The following is an 18,597-nucleotide window of genomic DNA, read 5'->3' on the forward strand; positions in this document are numbered from 1 at the left end:
GAAAATATAGTTTCTTTTTTGCATGTTATAGTGATCAAGAATAAAGGATACCTCTAATGTTCAAAGATGAAAACTTCCTTTTGCAACTAATATTGCTCTTATCGCGTGTACACAGAAAAATCATACAACGCTCTGCATTTCTGATAGAGTAATACACACTATCACATCAAATCAAGTATTTGTCCAGAACTTAGCGCCTTAGCACTAACGTTCTCCCCTCTCATTATACACAGACCGGAAGGGAAAACCTATTCCTACGTAAATTAGGGCCTAGGAAGAATGCCTCAACACGGGTTTGCACACAATTAAGCAGGCTCAGTGGGTCAATTTCTCAGGCTACAACGCTTGACAGTATCTCGGAGGCACAAAGAGACAGCTAAGGGTTCACTACTGGAAATGACACTTTCCCTCAAATTTGCACAAGTACCCGCGGTAACTACCCTAAATTTTCCCGTGTGACAAACATACATAAGGGGAGAAGGAGGCGGTACTATTTAAAAACTGGGTAATTCCTTATTAGTGCAGATAAAAGACGGTCTTCGAGAGGGAAAGGTCTATCAAGCAGAAAAGGGGAGAAAAAAAAAAGACGTGACAGCATTCTTAAAACAGAAAAAGTTACAGTTCTTTACACGAGTCAGCCTTAGGACTTCATTCCTTGGTTTTGTGTTTAGTCACTCCAGAGTTAAAAGGATACTGCCCTCCTAGAAAGTCATCCCCGACAAAGAAGCCCTGAGGATCGGCCACCGTAAGACAGAGAAGGAAATGTCCTCAATTCACCAGAGACACCTGCCCCGGTCCCCCTCCTCCCCGTTGTCCCCGACACTTCGCAGTCCCCCGACTCCTCTCGAGACTGCCCGCCACCCCTGGCTCTAGCTCTCCGCTCTCTCAGCTTCGACCCCCTCTGGGAAGCCCCGATCCTGCTCCCTCCGCACCCCGGCCCCCACCAAAGCGGCCGTCGCCCCGGCGGTCCCCCAGGCCCAGACCCCTCGCGCTTGTACGCAAACAATTCTCATGGGCCCGGCGGGCGACGCGGGGAGGCTCTTCAGGGGCAGCCTTTCCCCGACTGCATCCCGCAGGATCCGGGGACTCCCCGCCCCCGGAAACCGCGGAGAAACTAGGCCACGAACGCCAGCCGCAGCCACTCTCCGCCTCCTCGGCGACCCCCCGCGGGCCAGCCACTTGGAACTCAGCCCTCCGGGCTCTACCTGTCCCGCGCCCTCCCAGCCTTGCAGCGCGGGCCCCGCGAGGGCACGGCGCAGGCTTCCTCCGCCAAAGGCCCCGCGCCGCAGCCTCACCTGCTGCCTGCTCCTCTGTCAGCGCAACCCCGACACGGCTTCTTCCTGGGGCAAGAAAGCACCGGATTCGCGGCCTGGGCGCGCTCGGCAGGGCAGGGCGGGGGACTAGCTCCAGCGGCCACCGCCGCCTCGGTCCGGTCTGCGCCTGCGCGGCCTCGCGGGCAGGGTCTCCGAGGGGCGCCGCCTACAGCCAGGGGCAATGGCCGGAGCGCTGGCCCGCGCGGGTGCCTCCGCGCTGTGAGCCGTCGGACAGTGCGGGCGGCGCGTCGCCTAGGAGCTGCCCGCGGCGCCGCCGTCCCAAGACCTGACCGCCATGTTTCTGTTCCTTTTTTCTCCCCCGCCTTCCGCCCCTTTCCACAAAACAGCACTTTCTTTTCCCCCTCCCTCTCCCTTTCCTCCTGCGGGGGCGGGTGGAAAAGGGCGGGGGGAGGAGAAGGCGCAGGGAGGGGGGGCGGGGCGATGCTCAGGCCCCTCCCCCGGGGAGGGCCGAGGCCCTGCAGCCACCGCTCCCCTCCCCCGCCCGACCCCTGTGCGACCCCCGCGGGGCGCGGGGTCTGAGCCTTGCGGGCCTCCGATCCCCTCCTCAGCGTTCGCGCGGCCGAGCCTGCAGAAACAGAGCTGGGGAGAAAGCGCTCTGGAGGCCGCTGTGCACCCCTTCCTGCAGGGCTCAGACTCGGGGTGTGATGTGGTTTTATTGCCTTGGCCTGAGGCAGGTGGCGGCTGCTTCTCTCGGAGTTTTCAAAGACAGAGAAAGTGATGCCGAGTGGCTGAAGGTCACTGAGGACAGTGCCGGGAGATACGTGAAGATTCCTTCCCAGGGTGGGAGCTGGAATTCCCACGCATGAGTAGAGGACTCTAGAGAGACCGGCGCGCTGGCGCTTCCCGAAACCCCTTGGCTCTAGTGCACCATGTGAGTCCCTGGCCGCGCTCGGTGTCTCTCCTTCGGCCCAGATTTGGGGATGGGAATTCCTAATGGAGAAATCGCTTATTTGCATAGTCAGTACCCTCACGCCTCCTATGTGTAGCCTCATTATCGACACAGACGCCTGCAGAGTCGTTTCTCTATAATGCAGATTTTGCAGGATATTTTTGAACAACGTTTTTGAGTTATCATAGTAAATGAAAAAACAATTACTAGTTATTTAGGAAGAAGGAAATGGTTCGAAGTAGAGATAACTTTTTTACCTCTGGGGGAAAAAAAGGCGAAGGACTTCAGATTCCATGGCAAGTCAAAATCAGAACTGGTAAGATTTCTGCATATCTGGTGAGTATCCACATAAATAATGATCATTTTCCTGAAAATTACACTATCCTTATTTAATCTGTATTTTTGTATAAAAATGTGAGATTATACCTGGGTCATAAATGCACTGCTGTCCATTTATTTCTGAAGTTTATTGCATAGCCATGGATAATTTGAGTTTTATATTCAATAGCAGAAACTATTTTTCTAACCGTGTAAGCAGTCAGAATTGATTTCAGAAGAAATGCGCAGCAATAAAAGTTAAGGCTTATTTAATAACAGTTTGGGGCCAATTTGGTCCCCCTGGAAACTATCTTTGACATTGACAATCCGAAGAGCAAAAGTTTAAGAAAGGATCTAATACTTCAAAATTTAGCTTGTGGGCCGGACGCGGTGGTTCACGTCTGTAATCCCAGCACTTTGGGAGGCTGAGGCGGGCGGATCACCTGAGGTCGAGAGTTCCAGACCAGCCTGACCAACATGGAGAAACCCTGTCTCTACTAAAAATTCAAAATTAGCCGGGCGTGGTGGTGCATGCCTGTAATCCCAGCTACTCGGGAGGCTAAGGCAGGAGAATGGCTTGAACCTGGGAGGCGGAGGTTGCAGAGAGCCGAGAGTGCGCCATTGCACTCCAGCCTGGGCAACAAGAGCAAAACTCTGCCTCAGAAAAAAAAAAAAAAGAAGAAGAAAAGAAACAATGAAACAAAATTTAGCTTGTGGGCTTCTTTTCCTTCCTTCCCAAAGTCTAAATTAATTAGCAGTTTTAAAGCAATATAAACGAGATTTCTTTTTTTATTTACATATATTTTTTTTAATTTTTCCTCATCCCAACTAGAAAAGGAAAGACAAGATTTCTTCACCCCCTCCTTTTTTTTGGACACAGGGTCCCCCCCTCTGTCACCCAGGGTGGAGTGCAGTGGCACAAACAGGGTTCACTGCAGCCTTAACTTCCTGCCACCTCAGCCTCCCGAATAGCTGAGATGGTAGGCCTGTGCCAACCACCCACCCACACCCCACTAATTTTTTGGGGGGGTTAGGGGAAGATATAAAGTCTCACTGTATTGCCCAGGCTAGTCTTGAACACCTGAACTCAAGCAATCCTCTTATCTCAGCCTCCCAAAACTCTGGGATTACAGATATGAGGCACCGCGCCCAACCAAGACAAGATTTCTTAATGGGTACATTCATTTCATTAGCTCTCAGGGATTCAGAGTTTTTTTTTTTCTCTCTCTCTCTTTTTTTATGGCACCCACAGAAATGAAAAATGGATGAAGCCAGTATCTCTCTTCCACTTGACTTGATTTTTCTCACTTTGCAATGGAAGGCTTAGGATTTTCTTTAATTTTTCTCACTATCTTAATCGTCCTATAGATTTACCATAGATTTTTCACTGCCATTTTCCACCAAAAATTTCATAGAATGAACTTGAATGTTTTGGGACTAATTTTTCATGTGAGTTAACTGTTCTCAGATCTGGAAGTTCTTGATTCAGCAACCTTCCCAACTGCATGCTTAGGGGCCCAGAATTGAAATAAGTTCATTTGAAATTTTATATATATATATATATATATATATATTTTTTTTTTTTTTTTGAGACAGAGGCTTGCTCTATTGCACAGGCTGGAGTGCAATGGCATCGTCTTGGCTCACTGCAACCTCCACCTCCCAGGCTCAAGCGCTTCTCCTGCCTCAGCCTTCTAAGTAGCTGGGACTACAGGCGTGCGCAACCAACCACACCCGGCTAATTTTTTGTTTTTTTTGTTTTTGTTTTTGTTTTTGTTTGGGTAGATAACAGTGTTTTGCCACATTGCCCAGGCTGGTCTCAAACTCCTGAGTTCAAGCAATCCGCCTGCTTCCCGGCCACCCAAAGTGCTAGGATTCTAGGTGTGAGCCACCACACCCGGCCTCATTTTAAATTTTAATATAAAGGCTGGGCGCCATGGTTCATGCCTGTAATCCCAGCACTTTGGGAGGCTGAGGTGGGTGGATCACCGGAGGTCGGGAATTTGAGACCAGCCTGACCAATATGGTGAAACCCCGTCTCTATTTAAAAATACAAAAATTAGCCAGATATGGTGGTGGGTGCCTGTAATCTCAGCTACTAGGGAGGCTGAGACAGGAGAATCTCTTGAACCCAGAAGGCGGAGATTGCAGTGAGCCGAGATCTCACCGCTGCACTCCAGCCTGATGGACAGAGCGAGACCCTGTTTCAAAAAAAAAATAATAATATTTGACTGTATAAAAAGTAGGAGAGTTGGACAGCCCGATATCAACATAATTGTTATAATGATTATAGTGTCACAGTTTTAGTTGGGCCTATGTAGATAGAAGAATGCATAGGAAAAAATCAGCCCATCGAAGAGGGGAACACGGACATTCTAGCAGAAAGCTCCTTCTTGCTGCCTTCTGACTGGGCGTGGTCACTGCAGATTTCCGTGGAACTGTGACACAAAGGAGTGGAATGAAAATGTTGAAAATTTCCTTAAGATATTCTTGGGGCCAGGTGTGGTGGTTCACACCTGCGATCCCAGCACTTTGGGAGGCCGAGGCGGGCAGATCACCTGAGGTCAGGAGTTTGAGACCATCCTGGACAACATGATGAAACACCATCTCTACTGAAAATACAAAAATTAGCCGGGCATGGTGGTGTGCGCTTGTAATCCCAGCTACTCAGGAAACTGAGGCAGGAGAATCGCTTGAACCCGGTAGGCAGAGGTTGCAGTGAGCCGAGATTGCACCACTGCACTCCGGCCTGGGCGACAGAGCGGGACTCTGTCTCCAAAAAAAAAAAAAAAAAAAACATGTTTTGTTTTTTTTTGTTTTTTTTTTTTGAGATGGAGTCTTGCTCTGTCACCCAGGCCAGAGTGCAATGGTGTGATCTTCGTTCACTGCAACCTCTGCCTTCCAAGTTCAAGCGATTCTCTTTCCTCAGCCTCCTGAATAGCTGGGATTACAGGCATGCGCCACAACACCCGGCTAATTTTTGTAATTTTTAGTAGAGACGGAGTTTCACCATGTTGTTCAGGCTGGTCTTGAACTCCTGACCTCGTGATCTGCCCGCCTCAGCCTCCCAAAGTGCTGGGATTACAGGCATGAGCCACCATGCCCAGCCCCGCTTCAAAAACTTCTAATCATTGCCCTGTGAGGGCAGGAGTAATATATATCACAGATGTGTATTTATATGTTTTTATTCTGGATGCCTAGGATCTAGCAGAGTAACTCATATATATTATAATAGTCTCTCAGAAACTAATTGATGGGCCAGGTGTGGTGTCTCAAGCTTGTAATCCCAGCACTTTGGGAAGCCAAGGTGGGCAAATCACTTGAGCTCAGGAGTTCAAGACCAGCCTGAGCAACATGGTGAATCCCCATTTCTACCAAAAATACAAAAAATTAGCTGGGTGTGGTAGTGCATGCCGGTAGTCCCAGCTACTCGGAAGGCTGAGGTGTGAGGATCACTTGAGCCTGGAAGGCGGAGGTTGCGATGAGCCAAGATCGTGCCACTGCACTCCAGTCTGGGTGACACCTAGACCGTGTCTCAAAAAAAAAAAAAAAGTTAAAAAAAATAATAATAATAATTGATGAATGCCTGGCATAAATCAGTCTATGCTTCTCTCACTTTCTTTCACTCTGTTCTTGGGTAAGTTACTTAACTTTTCCTCATCTGTAAAGTAAGTAGAATGATATTCACAAAGAAGATCATTTATTAATTTACAATAGGCTATAAATATTAAACACATCAGTTCAGGAATCAATAATCAGCACATGTGATAGGCAGCCTCTCAGTATGGTTTACAACAATTCCTGCCTCCTGCCATTTATATCCTTGTGTAATCCCCTCCTATTGAGTGTGGGGTAAACTTACTGACTGGTTTCTAATACACTGAGTACTTCAAAACTGATAGGATAACTAACAGGATGAAATGATAAAAGACTGTGGCTTCAGTCTTAAATTCTTTGTCTCATCCTCTTGGATTGATTGCTCTTGGGGAAACTAGGTACCATGCCATCAGGTTTCCTTGTGATTTTGATTAGAAGTGGATCCTCCCCAAACTGAGCCTTGAGATGACCATGGCCTCAGCCAACATCTTGATTGCATCGTCCTGAGAGTCCGTGATCCAGATCACCCAGCTAAGCCACTCCCGGATTCTTTAGTCATAGAAACTGTGAGGTAATAAATGCTTCTTCTTTCCATCTGCAAAATTTGGGGATAATTTGTTACACGACAACACATAACTAATACAACAGTACCTGGAATGTAACAAGTGCTCATTAATGGTAGCTCTTCTTTTAGTGAATATGATTGGATTCATTCAGCATATGACTTGGCATCCTGTAATGCTGATCCAAGCTTATTTTAATACCATAATGATAGTGTTTACAATTGCAGTAAGAAAAAGTAGGAAAAGTGGAAAGACTGACTTTTGTTTTTTGTTTTTTGTTTTTTGAGACAGAGTCTCGCGCTGTCGCCCAGGCTGGAGTGCAGTGGCGCGATCTCGGCTCACTGCAACCCACGCCTCCCGGGTTCACACCATTCTCCTGCCTCAGCCTCCCGAGTAGCTGGGACTACAGGTCCCGCCACCACGCCCAGCTAATTTTTTGTATTTTTAGTAGAGACGGGTTTCACCCTGTTAGCCAGGAAGGTCTCGATCTCCTGACCTCGTGATCCACCCGCCTTGGCCTCACAAAGTGCTAGGATTACAGGCGTAAGCCACTGCACCCAGCCGGAAAGACTGACTTTATCTCATCTGTTATTTATAAACCACCTTTGATGAAAGAGAAATTTGTTAAGAGTGTGTTTCATATGTTGTCTAGGATTTGCTTCAAAATAATCCATGGGAGATGGGGAGGAGTGCGGGAAAGAGAAGGGAGTAGGTAGGGGGTAGGTAAGAAAGATTAGACACATGTGGAAGTTGGGTGATTGGTACTTAAGAGTTCCTTTCCTTTTTATGGCTTTTTGAATTTTTCTGTAATAAAAAAGTCTTCTTTTTTAAGTATTTTATGGAATCAGAAGTTTGGAGCTGAACGCCAATCTTTAGAGATCATCTGTTCTAATTAACTGATTTGATAAGATGAGGAAATTAAGCCCCAGCCAAATTTACTGACTTATCCAGAGTCTCTCAGTCTCAGTTTTGGTGATTTCATATTTACATATTGAGGAGAAATTACTCACTTCAAAGTTCTTTTGATTGATTGATTGATTGCCAGCCTCAGAAGTCACATAGCTCACCAAACAGTAACTTGTTCGAGATTTCCTAAGAGAGCCTCCACAGCATTAAAATTCAAGCCTGGTCTCCACCTTCCAATATGTAATCTGCATGTGGTAGACTGGCGAGTTGTTTGGCTCCAGTCCCCCAACTCATTAATTTTAGAAAACATAGTATTTGAAGGCCCAGTGCTTCACACCTGCAGGCACCGTTAGCCACTGTTTTAGATTTTTAAGTAAAGTAACATCAACAAACACTAAATCTGTTTTATTAAACACTAAATCTCCTATTTAAATGACCCAGAATATCCCACCCTTCGCAGGGAGTGTTAGCACACTCTTCTCTTTGTGCTCCCTCCCATATCTTATCTTGCTAGGACTCCGTCTCAGCATTATCAAAGTGGGCTAGAGTCTCTTGGTACTCAGCACATTCTTTATCTAGCTTTCTTTTCTAGGCCTACAGGCCAAACGTGGCTGGGCAAGGAGTGGGAAGGACTGTCACGAGGCTTCTCATCTTGAGTGGGAGGAGAGTAAGTGATCCTGAGAACAGTATCTTAATAGGTCATAAAGAAGAGCAGGCGTTAGCAGAGGGAGGAAGACAGAGAAAGGAGTAATGGGCAGGAAGATAGTCTATATGAGTATCTGAGACATAAGACCTGCTGCCCATAGCTGGCTTTTTTTTTCTTTCTTTCTTTTTTTTTTTTTTGAGACGGAGTTTTGCCCTTATTGTCCAAACTGAAGTGCAATGGTGCGATCTCAGCTCACTGCAAATTCCGCCTCCAGGTTCAAGTGATTCTTGTGCCTCAGCCTCCCAAGTAGCTGGGATTACAAGGGTGCGCCACCACGCCTAGCTAATTTTTTGTATTTTTAGCAGAAACGGGGTTTTACCATGTTAGCCAGGCTGATCTCGAACTCCTGACCTTGGGTGATCTGCCTGCCTCAGCCTCCCAAAGTGCTGGGATTACAGGCGTGAGCCACTGCGTCCGGCCCATAGCTGGCTTTTATGGGCTCCCTAAAGTATTTTATGTGAGTGGAACAGTCCTCTGCCCTCAGTCTTTCCCCACTATTGGGTATTAGTGTCTGTGCTGACTTGACTACTACTTTAGCATTTACCTCCAAATATGGCCAATTTCCCTAAGTGGCACTTGTCCACATCCGTCTACAATAGTTAGCTGTGTTCCTGTTTCCCACCTTAGAGGACCATTGTCTGTACTGACTGAGCTTGATTCTTACCTGCTTCCCCGAACCACTTTTTCTGGGCCTCAGTTCTGATGTTCCTCACATCATAGCAAATTGTCCTGACTGTGGATCCAGAAATATATGTGTTATTTCAAAGATTACACCTGGTGAAGTAGCTCCCACCTGTAATCCCAACACATTGTGAGGTTGCAGCAGGAGGATTGGTTGAGCTCGGGAGTTCAAGACCAGCCTAGGCAACATAGCGAGACCTTGTTTCTACTAAAAAAAAAAAAAAAATCCAAAAGAAACTAGCCATTTGTAGTGATGCACGCCTGCAGTCCCAGCTACCTGGGAGGCTGAGGCAGGAGGATCGCTTGAGTCTAAGAGGTCACGGCTGCAGTAAGCTGAGATCTTGCCACTGTACTCAAGCCTGGGTGACAGTGCAAGATTTTGTCTCAAAAACAACAACAAAAAAAGATTAAATTTTAAAAATACTAGCATTCGTTTTGGCCAGGCATAGTAGCTCACGCCTGTAATCCCAGCACTTTGGTAGGCTGAGGTGGGTGGATCACAAGGTCAAGAGATTGAGACCATCCTGGCCAACATGGTGAAACCCTGCCTCTACTAAAAATATAAAAATTAGCTGGGCGTGATGGCGCACACCGGTAGTCCCAGCTACTCGGGAGGCTGAGGCAGGAGAATTGCTTGAATCTGCGAGGTGGAGGTTGCAGTGAGCCAAGATTGCACCACTGCACTCCAGCCTGGCAATAGAGCGAGACTCTGTCTCAAAAATATATATATAATAGAAAACAAAGCAATAATACATGAACAAAAATAGTAGTAAACTTTTCTGTATCCATCACTCAGCTTCAACAATTATGTTAATCTTGTTTTTTTTTTTCTGAGACAGAGTCTAGCTCTGTCATCCAGGCTGTAGTACAGTGGGGCTGTCTTGGCTCACTGCAACCTCCACTTCCCAGGCTCAAGCAATTCTGCTTCAGCCTCCTGAGTAGCTGAGATTACAGGTGCCCACCACCACACCCAGCTAATTTTTGTATTTTTAGTAGAGATGGGCTTTCACCATGTTGGCCAGGCTGGTCTCAAACTCCTGACCTCAACTGATCCACCCGCCTTGGCCTCCCAAAGTGCTGGGATTACAGGCGTGAGCCACTGTGCCTGGCTAACTCATGTTAATCTTGTGTCGTGTATATTTCCACCGACTCCTCACCCCCCCTAAGTATTTTGAAACAAATACATATTATTTCATTTTTAAATATTTCAGTGTATATCTCTAAAATATAAAAACATTTTATTTGTTTTTGTTTTTTGAGACAGTCTCACTCTGTTGCCCAGGCTGGAGTGTAGTGGCGCAATCTCGGCTCACTGCAATCTCTGCCTCCCAGGTTCAAGCGATTCTCCTGCCTCAGCCTCCAGAGTAGCTGGGTCTACAGGTGTGCACCACCACGCCCAGCCAATTTTTGTATTTTTAGTAGAGACGGGGTTTCACCACATTGGCCAGGCTGGTCTCGAACTCCTGATCTCAAAGGATCCACCCACGTCAGCCTCCCAAAATGCTGGGATTACAGGCTTGAGCCACCGCGCCTGGCCTATTTGTTTATTGATTTATTTTAGAGATAGAGTCTTGGTCTGTTGTCCAGGCTGGAATGCAGCAGAGCAGTCATAGCTCACTGCATCCTTCAACTCCTGGGCTCAAACAATCCTACCACCTCAGCCTCCCACGTAGCTGGGACTACACGTATGACGCACCACACCAGCTAAGATAAAGACCACTTTTATTATTGTTATTATAACAATAATACACTTTGTCACTTTGTCACCCAGGCCGAGTACAGTGGCACAGTCACAGTTCACTGCAGCCTTGACCTCCCAGGCTCAAGCTGCTTTCCCACCCCAGCCTCACTAGCAACTAGGACAACAGGCGTGCACCACCGCATCTGGCCAATTTTTGTATTTTTTATAGATACAGGGTTTCACCATGTTCCCCAGGCTGGTCTGGAACCGCTGGGCTCAAGCAATCTTCCCACCTTGGCCTCCTAAAGTGCTGGGATTATAGGTGTGACCCCACGCCCAGCCTGGTTCTGCTTTTTATTGGACAAATATTTATTGAGCATTTACTGTGTGTCAGGCATAGGAACAGGAGGTGGATATACAGTGGATCCATACTATTCATGGATTCCATACTTGTGAATTTACCTACTTTCTAAAATTTATTTGTAAGCTAAAAATCAATATATATGGCCTTTTCAGTCATTCATGGCCATGTACAAAGAAGCAAAAAATTTGAGTCACTCGGCTGGGCGCGGTGACTTATGCCTATAATCCTAGCACTTTGGGAGGCCAAGGCAGGCAGGGGCAGATCACGAGGTCAGGAGATTGAGACCATCCTGGCTAACACAGTGAAACCCCATCTCTACTAAAAATACAAAAAATTAGCCGGGCGTGGTGGCAGGCGCCTGTAGTCCCAGCTACTTGTGAGCCTGAGGCAGGAGAACGGCGTGAACCCAGGAGGCGGAGCTTGCAGTGAGCTGAGATCGCGCCACCGCACTCCAGCCTGGGCGACAGAGGGAGACTCTGTCTCAAAAAAAAAAAAAAATTTGAGTCACTCAACATTGACATTCCCAGCTGATGTTAAACAAGGCAAAACTCTGCCTTCTTATTTCAGCTCTCAAACTGTAAACAAGTGGTCCTTTTCACAGTCTACTTAGTGCCGTATTTTTTGCATTTGTGCTTTTTGTTGGTAATTTTGCTGTTTAAAATGGCCGCAAAGGGTAGTGCCGAAGTGCTGGTTACTATTCCTAGGCACAGGAAGGTTGTGATGTGCCGTATGGAGAGAAGATGGATTAGATAAGCTGTGCTCAGGCACGAGTTATACCGCCTTTGGCGGTGAGTCTGAAGTTAATGAATCAACAATGTGTATTAAATTAGATGCCTTTTTCTTTTCCTTTTTTTTTTTTTTTTTTTGAGATGGAGTCATGTTCTGTTGCCCAGGCTAGAGTGCAGTGGCACGATCTCGGCTCACTGCAACCTCCGCCTCCCGGGTTCAAGCAATTCTCTGCCTCAGCCTCCCGAGTAGCTGGGATTACAGGCACCCACCACCATGCCTGGCTAATTTTGGTATTTTTAGTAGAGACGGGGTTTCATCATCTTGGCCGTGCTGGTCTCGAACTCCTGACCCCGTGATCCACACGCCTCGGCCCTGCAAAGTGCTGGGATTACAGGCGTGAGCCACTGCACCCGGCCGATGTCTTTTTCTTTTGTTTTGAGACATGGTCTCTCTCTGTCACTCAGGCTGGAGTGTAGTGGCACAATCACAGCTACTCAGGCGGCTGAGGCATGAGAATTGCTTGAACCTAGCAGGCAGAGATTGCAGTGGGCTGAGATCGCGTTACTGCACTTCAACCTGGGTGACAGAGTGAGACTCTGTCTCAAAAAAAACATGGCAGGGGAATTAAGGTTGCAAATGGATTAAAGTTGCTAATCAGACGACTTTAAGAGATCATTCTGGATTATCCAGATGGCCCCAATATAAACAGTAGAGGACTTTAAAAGTGGAAGAGGGAGGCAGAAGAGGCAGCGGGATATTGACAGTGGAAGAATGGTCAGAGAGATGCAGTGTTGCTGGCTCTGAGGGTGGGAGGAGGTCATGATGCAAGGAATATAGGCATCCTTTAGAAGCTGGAAAGGGCAAGGAAATGGATTCTTCCCCATAGTCTCCAGAAAGGAACACAGCCCTGCTGACACCTTGATTTTAGCCCAGTGGTACCTGTGTCAGCCTTCTCTCTTACTGAACTATAAAATAATAAATTCATGTTTAAGCCATTAGGCTTTTGGTAATTTGTTACAGCAGCAAAAGGAAACTAATGCAAACCACAATGTTCTTTTTAACTAAGTAGGTTTACCTGATCTACCTTGCAGAATGCCATGGCAGATTGTGTTTACAACCATGCTGGACACACTAGGAGTAAAAATCATAAGATATGCTCATCTCTAAGTTTAAAGAACTTAAATAGCAATTAGAGAAACAAAGTTTAAGGAGCATAAAACAGTTACTGATTGTGTGGTACTGACTGTGAATGCAGTAAAGGAAGTAAGAAAAAGTAAAGGCTACAGCAATGTTTCTCAGACTTCATTGCACATTAGGGTCATTTAGGGATCTTTTTAAAAGTCTGAAGCAACATCTCATACCAATTAAATCACAAATTATTGGGTTGGGACACAAACATCAGTATTTGTTAAAGCTCACAAGTGATTCCAGTGGACAGATAAGTTTGAGAGTCACTGAGCTAGAGTCATCTGAGAAGGCATCAAGGAGTGGGATTTGTACTGGTTCTTGAAGCATAGGTGGAATTTGATTAGCTGGAGAGAAGGTGGAAATTTTGATGAAAATATTCCTAATAATAATTACAGCAAATTGCCATTTCCATTTTGATCAGAACAAATGGTTTGTAAACGTTACTTGATAAAAGGAATGAAGTGTCATCATTATTCAAATAAATAAAATATTGTTCAATACAGCCAAATTTCTAAGATTTAACAAACAAATACATTAAAAAATATTCACAACTGAGCTCAGTGGCAGTGGCTCATACCCTAATCCCAGCACTTTGGGAGGCTGAGTCAGGAGGATTACTTGAGCCCAGGAGTTTGAGGTTACAGTGAGCTATGATGGCACCACCACACTCCAGCCTGGGCAACAGAGCAAGACCTGTCTCAAAAAATAAAAAAAAAAAAAAAAAAAAATAAGAGACTGCATTTCCCAAAAATGGCTAGTTTTTTTGTTTTAATTTTGCCGGGCACAGTGACCCACACCTGTAATCCCAGCAATTTGGGAGGCCGAGGCAGGCAGATTGCTTGAGCTCAGGAATTCAAGACCAGCCTGGACAACATGGCAAAACCCCATCTCTACAAAAAATACAAAAATTAGCTGGGCATGCTGGCATACTCCTATAGTCCCAACTACTCAAGAGGCTGAACTGGGAGGATGGCTTGAGCCCTGAAGGCAGAGACTGCACCACTGCACTCCAGCCTGAGTGACAGAGCCAGACCTCGTCTCAAAAAAAAAAAAAAGTTTGTAGCATTATAAACTGAAGAGCCTCGGCCAGGCGCAGTGGCTCACACCTATAATCCTAACACTTTGGGAGGCCAAGGCGGGCGGATTGCCTGAGCTCAGGAGGTTGAGACCAGCCTGGGCAACATGGCAAAACCCCATCTCTACTAAAAATACAAAAAATTAGCTGGGCATGGTGGTGCACACCTGTAATGCCAGGTACTCGGGAAGCTGAGGTGGGAGGATTGCTTAAAGTGGGAGGCAGAGGTTGCAGTGTGCCAAGATTGCGCCACTGCACTCCAGCCTGGGTGACACAGTGAGACTGTGCCTCCAATAAATAAATAAATAGCCTATTGATTGAGAGCCATGTGTAACCTGTATCACTGATCATTTTGAGATTTCTGTTTAAATAGTTATGTATAAAGTTGATTTGAGGAAAAATAATGTGTTAATAGTTATTTCATAGATATGCAGGAAATTCTTAGGCTTCCTAGAACTAAACTATTGCAATTCTTTATTGGAAAGGGAGTCCTTCCTAGAATAAATTCTTGGTTTTAAATTATTTTCCTATAACATTGTGCCTTAAGAGCATTACAAGGTTGGAAGAAGCAGGGAATAGCACTCAATAATAAAACAGAATAATCAGTTTCTCAAGGACTCTGTTTGTCCTGCGCGCAGCAGCCCTCTTCAAACACATTTCTCACTAACATGGTTTTAACTGTAATGGAGATGTGCTCGCTTTGGCAGCACATACACTAACTGTAATGGAGATAAATTTGGACTTAAGATAAACATTTTCTCTACCAAGTGCCTTATTAAAGTTTGTCACTTTCTCCTTTATATGAAAGTGCCAAGTTTTAGACTATGTGCTAAAAGTCAGCCACCTTGCCTTCTGTGAGATTAATTTTCCTGCCTGGCAAGGTGGCGTTTAGCAAAACTGGCAATATACATTATTCATAAATATCTTTATTTTTCCAAATAGTGGCAGTTATAATGGTTTAACCTTGTGACAGACACTTCAGACAATATGGACTAACAGATGTGAGTTCATATTCTGGCTCTGCAATTTACCAGCTTGGACTTGGGCAAGTTTGTCTAACCTCTCAGGTTAAGTACTTAGCTTGCGGTATTGTTGAAAGATTAAATGAAAACCGAACAAAATTCATTAGGCATTTTCAATAGCACCTCACTGCCATTTCTCTCCATCCTAACACTGGCTTCCATCTCTTCCTGCCAGCATTGCTGCCATCTCAATTAGATATTCTACTTCACAGTTCAAACTTCCTCCAACAACCTGACCGTTCCTCCTTCTTGACAGACTCCTCTCCAATTGAGATCTTGGGATTAAGGGCTAGAATATGGTTGACATATAGAAAGGTACAGAATGCATATCAGCTGTCTCCACCACTGCCCTCAAAGCAGAATCAAAAAGGACACTGATAAGTGGCGTCTTTCAACTGACAGTAATGAATACAAGATAAGTGGAACAAACCATTTTTAGTCCAAGCTTCATTAGACAGTACTAACCTTGGAGAACAACAGGGCGACATCAGCAAGAATAAGATAGCAACTTGTAACACTCTGTGTAATGAATTAGGAGTAAAACTGCCTGTATTTAAATCCCAGCTCCACCATTTGCTGTGTAATCTCTCTAAGCTTTGGTCTTTGCATCTGTGAAATGCAAATAATAATAGTACTAATAGTAACTGATGTATTTTACTGTTATTGTAAGGCTTTTTTTTTTTTTTTTTTTTTTTTTGAGATGGAGTTTTACTCTTGTTGCCCTGGCTGGAGTGCAATGGCGTGATCTCAGCTCGCTGCAACCTCTGTCTCCCAGGTTCAAATGGTTCTCCTGCCTCAGCCTCCCGAGTAGCTGGGACTACAGGCATGCACCACCACACCTGGCTAATTTTTATATTTTTAGAAGAGACGGGGTTTCACCATGTTGGCCAGGCTAGTCTGGAACTCCTGACCTCAGGTAATATGCCCGGCGTGGCCTCCCAGAGTGCTGGGATTACAGGCATGAGCCCCCACGCCTGGCCTGTAAGGCTTATTAGAGGGTTTTTTTGTTTTGTTTTGTTTTGTTTTTATGAGACAGAGTCTCACTCTGTCGCCCAGGCTGGAGTGCAGTGGCGCAATTTCAGTTCACTGCAACCTCTGCCTCCTGAGTTCAAGCGATTCTCCTGCCTCAGCCTCCAGAGTAGCAGGGGTTACAGGCGTGTGCCACCACGCCCAGCTAATTCTTGTGTTTTTAGTAGAGAGGGGGTTTCTCCATGTTGGCCAGGCTGGTCTCAAACTCCTGACCTCAAATGATCCACCCGGCTCGGCCTCCCAAAGTGCTGGGGTTACAGGTGTGTGCCACCACACCCAGCTAATTTTGTGTTTTTAGTAGAGATGGAGTTTCTCCATGTTAGTCAGGCTGGTCTCAAACTCCCGACCTCAGGTGATCCGCCCGCCTCGGCCTCCCAAAATGCTGGGATTACAGGCGTCAGCCACTGCACCCGGCCTTAGAGTTTTTATAAGAATTAAATTAAATAGGCTGGGTGTGGCCTATTCTATTTTCAAATGTGACCTCTCTGAGAAGATCACATTTGAAAAGAGACATGAATGAAGTAGCCACAGAAGATACCTGGGAGAAGAGATTCTAAGTAGAGGGATGGGAATGGCAAGGTAGTCATATGACTAAAATGCACTGAGCAACTATGAAGGGTGGGCAATGATACCTTAAGCAGTGTACTAGAGGGGGAAGGTGCTCACCTGGAGGAGAGAGAGTTCCTAGATTTTTGGCATAGCATCCACACCATTCTATGCCTTAATCCAGAGAAACTGTCCCAGGTACGCTGGGAGAAAGAGATTATGGAAAAAAAAATGTAATACATGGTAGAACCATATCAGTAGAGGAATCACTGGAGATGGAAAAAGAAGCTATGCATTCTAATCATATTACACATCTCAACACAAATGGGGAAGCTGTTTTCTTCATTTTAACATAGCAACAGGTAGAGACAGGACAACTACCACTATATGGTGGCAGGGGACTTCAACCAACTGATCCCGAGCCGAGACAGGCCAGAAACTAGAGCAGAAAAAATCCCATGTTTCAAATTGGAGGAAAAGAAGGCTGTTTTAATTTAAAAATATGTGATACAATTTTGTAAGCCACATTAAATAGAAGCAGCTACCTATGGCTGAGATGCCAGTGGTTTTACTGGTACGTTATGATAAAGAGTTTCAGTAACTATTTATTGAGTGCCTATTGGCCAAACATTCCGGCGAGGTGCCAGCATAAAAAGAATTAATATAGTGTTAGGCACTGTAACTGTTTTGTTTTGTTTTTCTGAGACAAGAGTCTCGCTCTGTTGCCCAGGCTGGAGTGCAGTGGCGCGATCTCAGTTCACTGCAACCTCCGCCTCCTGGGTTCAAGCAATTCTCCTGCCTCAGCCTCCCAAGTAGGGATTCCCTTTCCACCCTGTCTAAAAGAGCATGCACATTACTCTCTATCATTCGGCCTATTTTAAATTCTTCCCATACTCTGGTCACTGACATTATTTATTTATGTGTTTATTCCCTATCTCCCCTACTAACAATGTAAGTTCCATAAGGGCAGAAACTATTTTATTCACCATTCTATCCCTGTTACCTAGAGCAGTAGTAATATTCCATAACTATTTGTTGGTGAATCAGTCACATAAGTAAAAGGAGCTAGCAACAGTGGCCTGCACCAGTAGTCCTAACTACTGCAGAAGCTGAGGCAGGAAGATTGCCTGAGCCCAGGAGTTTAAGTCCAGCCTGGACAACATAGCAAAACCCCATCTCTAAATAAATAAATAAAATAATTAACAGGAGCATTTAGAAGTCTGTTGTCTCCAACAATCTTCAGCCTCCATGTTTCTGGTCATTGTTCTTTCCATGGGACTACTGAAACCCTAGTGCAGGTAGACCCCAACTGGCCCCAACTCTCCAATCCTGCAGATATGACTGAACATGTCTGAAATCTCTGGGCCTCTTACTCTCCATATTTCTTCCCTGTGCCATATATGTAAGAAAGTTGTTTGAGTTGGGTCAGAGCTTTAAATATTAAATAGGAACACTTCTGTGACAGCAGTAACCTTTAATATGTAAAAGAGAACAGCACATTAGCAAATTCTGTCTTAACTGACTTGAATATGTTAATTCTGAATGGTTTCTTTACTGCTGCCTTCATTAAGGATTATTAAAGTATGTTTTTTTAGCTTGTCAAAGGGAAATTGTGTTTAGTCGCCAAGTTTAATTGCCACTTTTCATACTCTTATGATGTACTAATAGCTCCTAATGGGCATCATTAGTTAAGAAATGAAAAAAAGAAAACAGGTTTCTTCAGAAATTCTAAGTCTGTTCCCACTACTTCCCTAACTCTTGGGGACTATAAGACACTTAGTTGAAAGCATAAAGCCGGGCGCGGTGGCTCATGCCTGTAATCCCAGCACTTTGGGAGGCCAAGGAGGGTGAATCACCTGAAGTCAGGAGTTTGAGACCAGCCTGACCAACGTGGAGAAACACCGTTTCTACTAAAAATACAAAATTAGCGGGGTGTGATGGTGCGCGCCTATAATCCCAGCCACTTGGG

At 45.5% G+C, this 18,597-nt stretch overlaps 2 protein-coding genes across 27 annotated transcripts in view; one reads left to right on the forward strand and one right to left on the reverse strand.

Moving 5' to 3' along the window:
- DENND4C (DENN domain containing 4C) overlaps nt 1-1,663 on the reverse strand; it is a 134,437-nt gene extending 132,774 nt beyond the window's left edge. For 2 of the 4 annotated variants that reach the window (XM_055350646.2, XM_055350645.2), the window contains exon 1: nt 1,296-1,428. The gene's annotated coding sequence lies outside the window, so the exon portion shown is untranslated. Of the gene's footprint in view, nt 1-1,295 lie in introns of all 4 variants that reach the window. The other 2 variants (XM_004047844.5, XM_019033242.4) reach the window with 2 other exon arrangements.
- Nucleotides 1,664-1,778: 115 nt separating this feature from the next.
- Nucleotides 1,779-18,597, forward strand: part of PLIN2 (perilipin 2) — a 122,194-nt gene continuing 105,375 nt past the window's right edge. For 4 of the 23 annotated variants that reach the window (XM_063696335.1, XM_055350652.2, XM_055350664.2 and 1 more), the window contains exon 1: nt 1,850-2,539. The gene's annotated coding sequence lies outside the window, so the exon portion shown is untranslated. Of the gene's footprint in view, nt 2,560-18,597 lie in introns of all 23 variants that reach the window. The other 19 variants (XM_055350657.2, XM_055350660.2, XM_055350659.2 and 16 more) reach the window with 14 other exon arrangements.

The sequence above is a fragment of the Gorilla gorilla genome, chromosome 13 (assembly GCF_029281585.2).
Source record: "Gorilla gorilla gorilla isolate KB3781 chromosome 13, NHGRI_mGorGor1-v2.1_pri, whole genome shotgun sequence".
Classification (NCBI taxonomy): domain Eukaryota; kingdom Metazoa; phylum Chordata; class Mammalia; order Primates; family Hominidae; genus Gorilla; species Gorilla gorilla.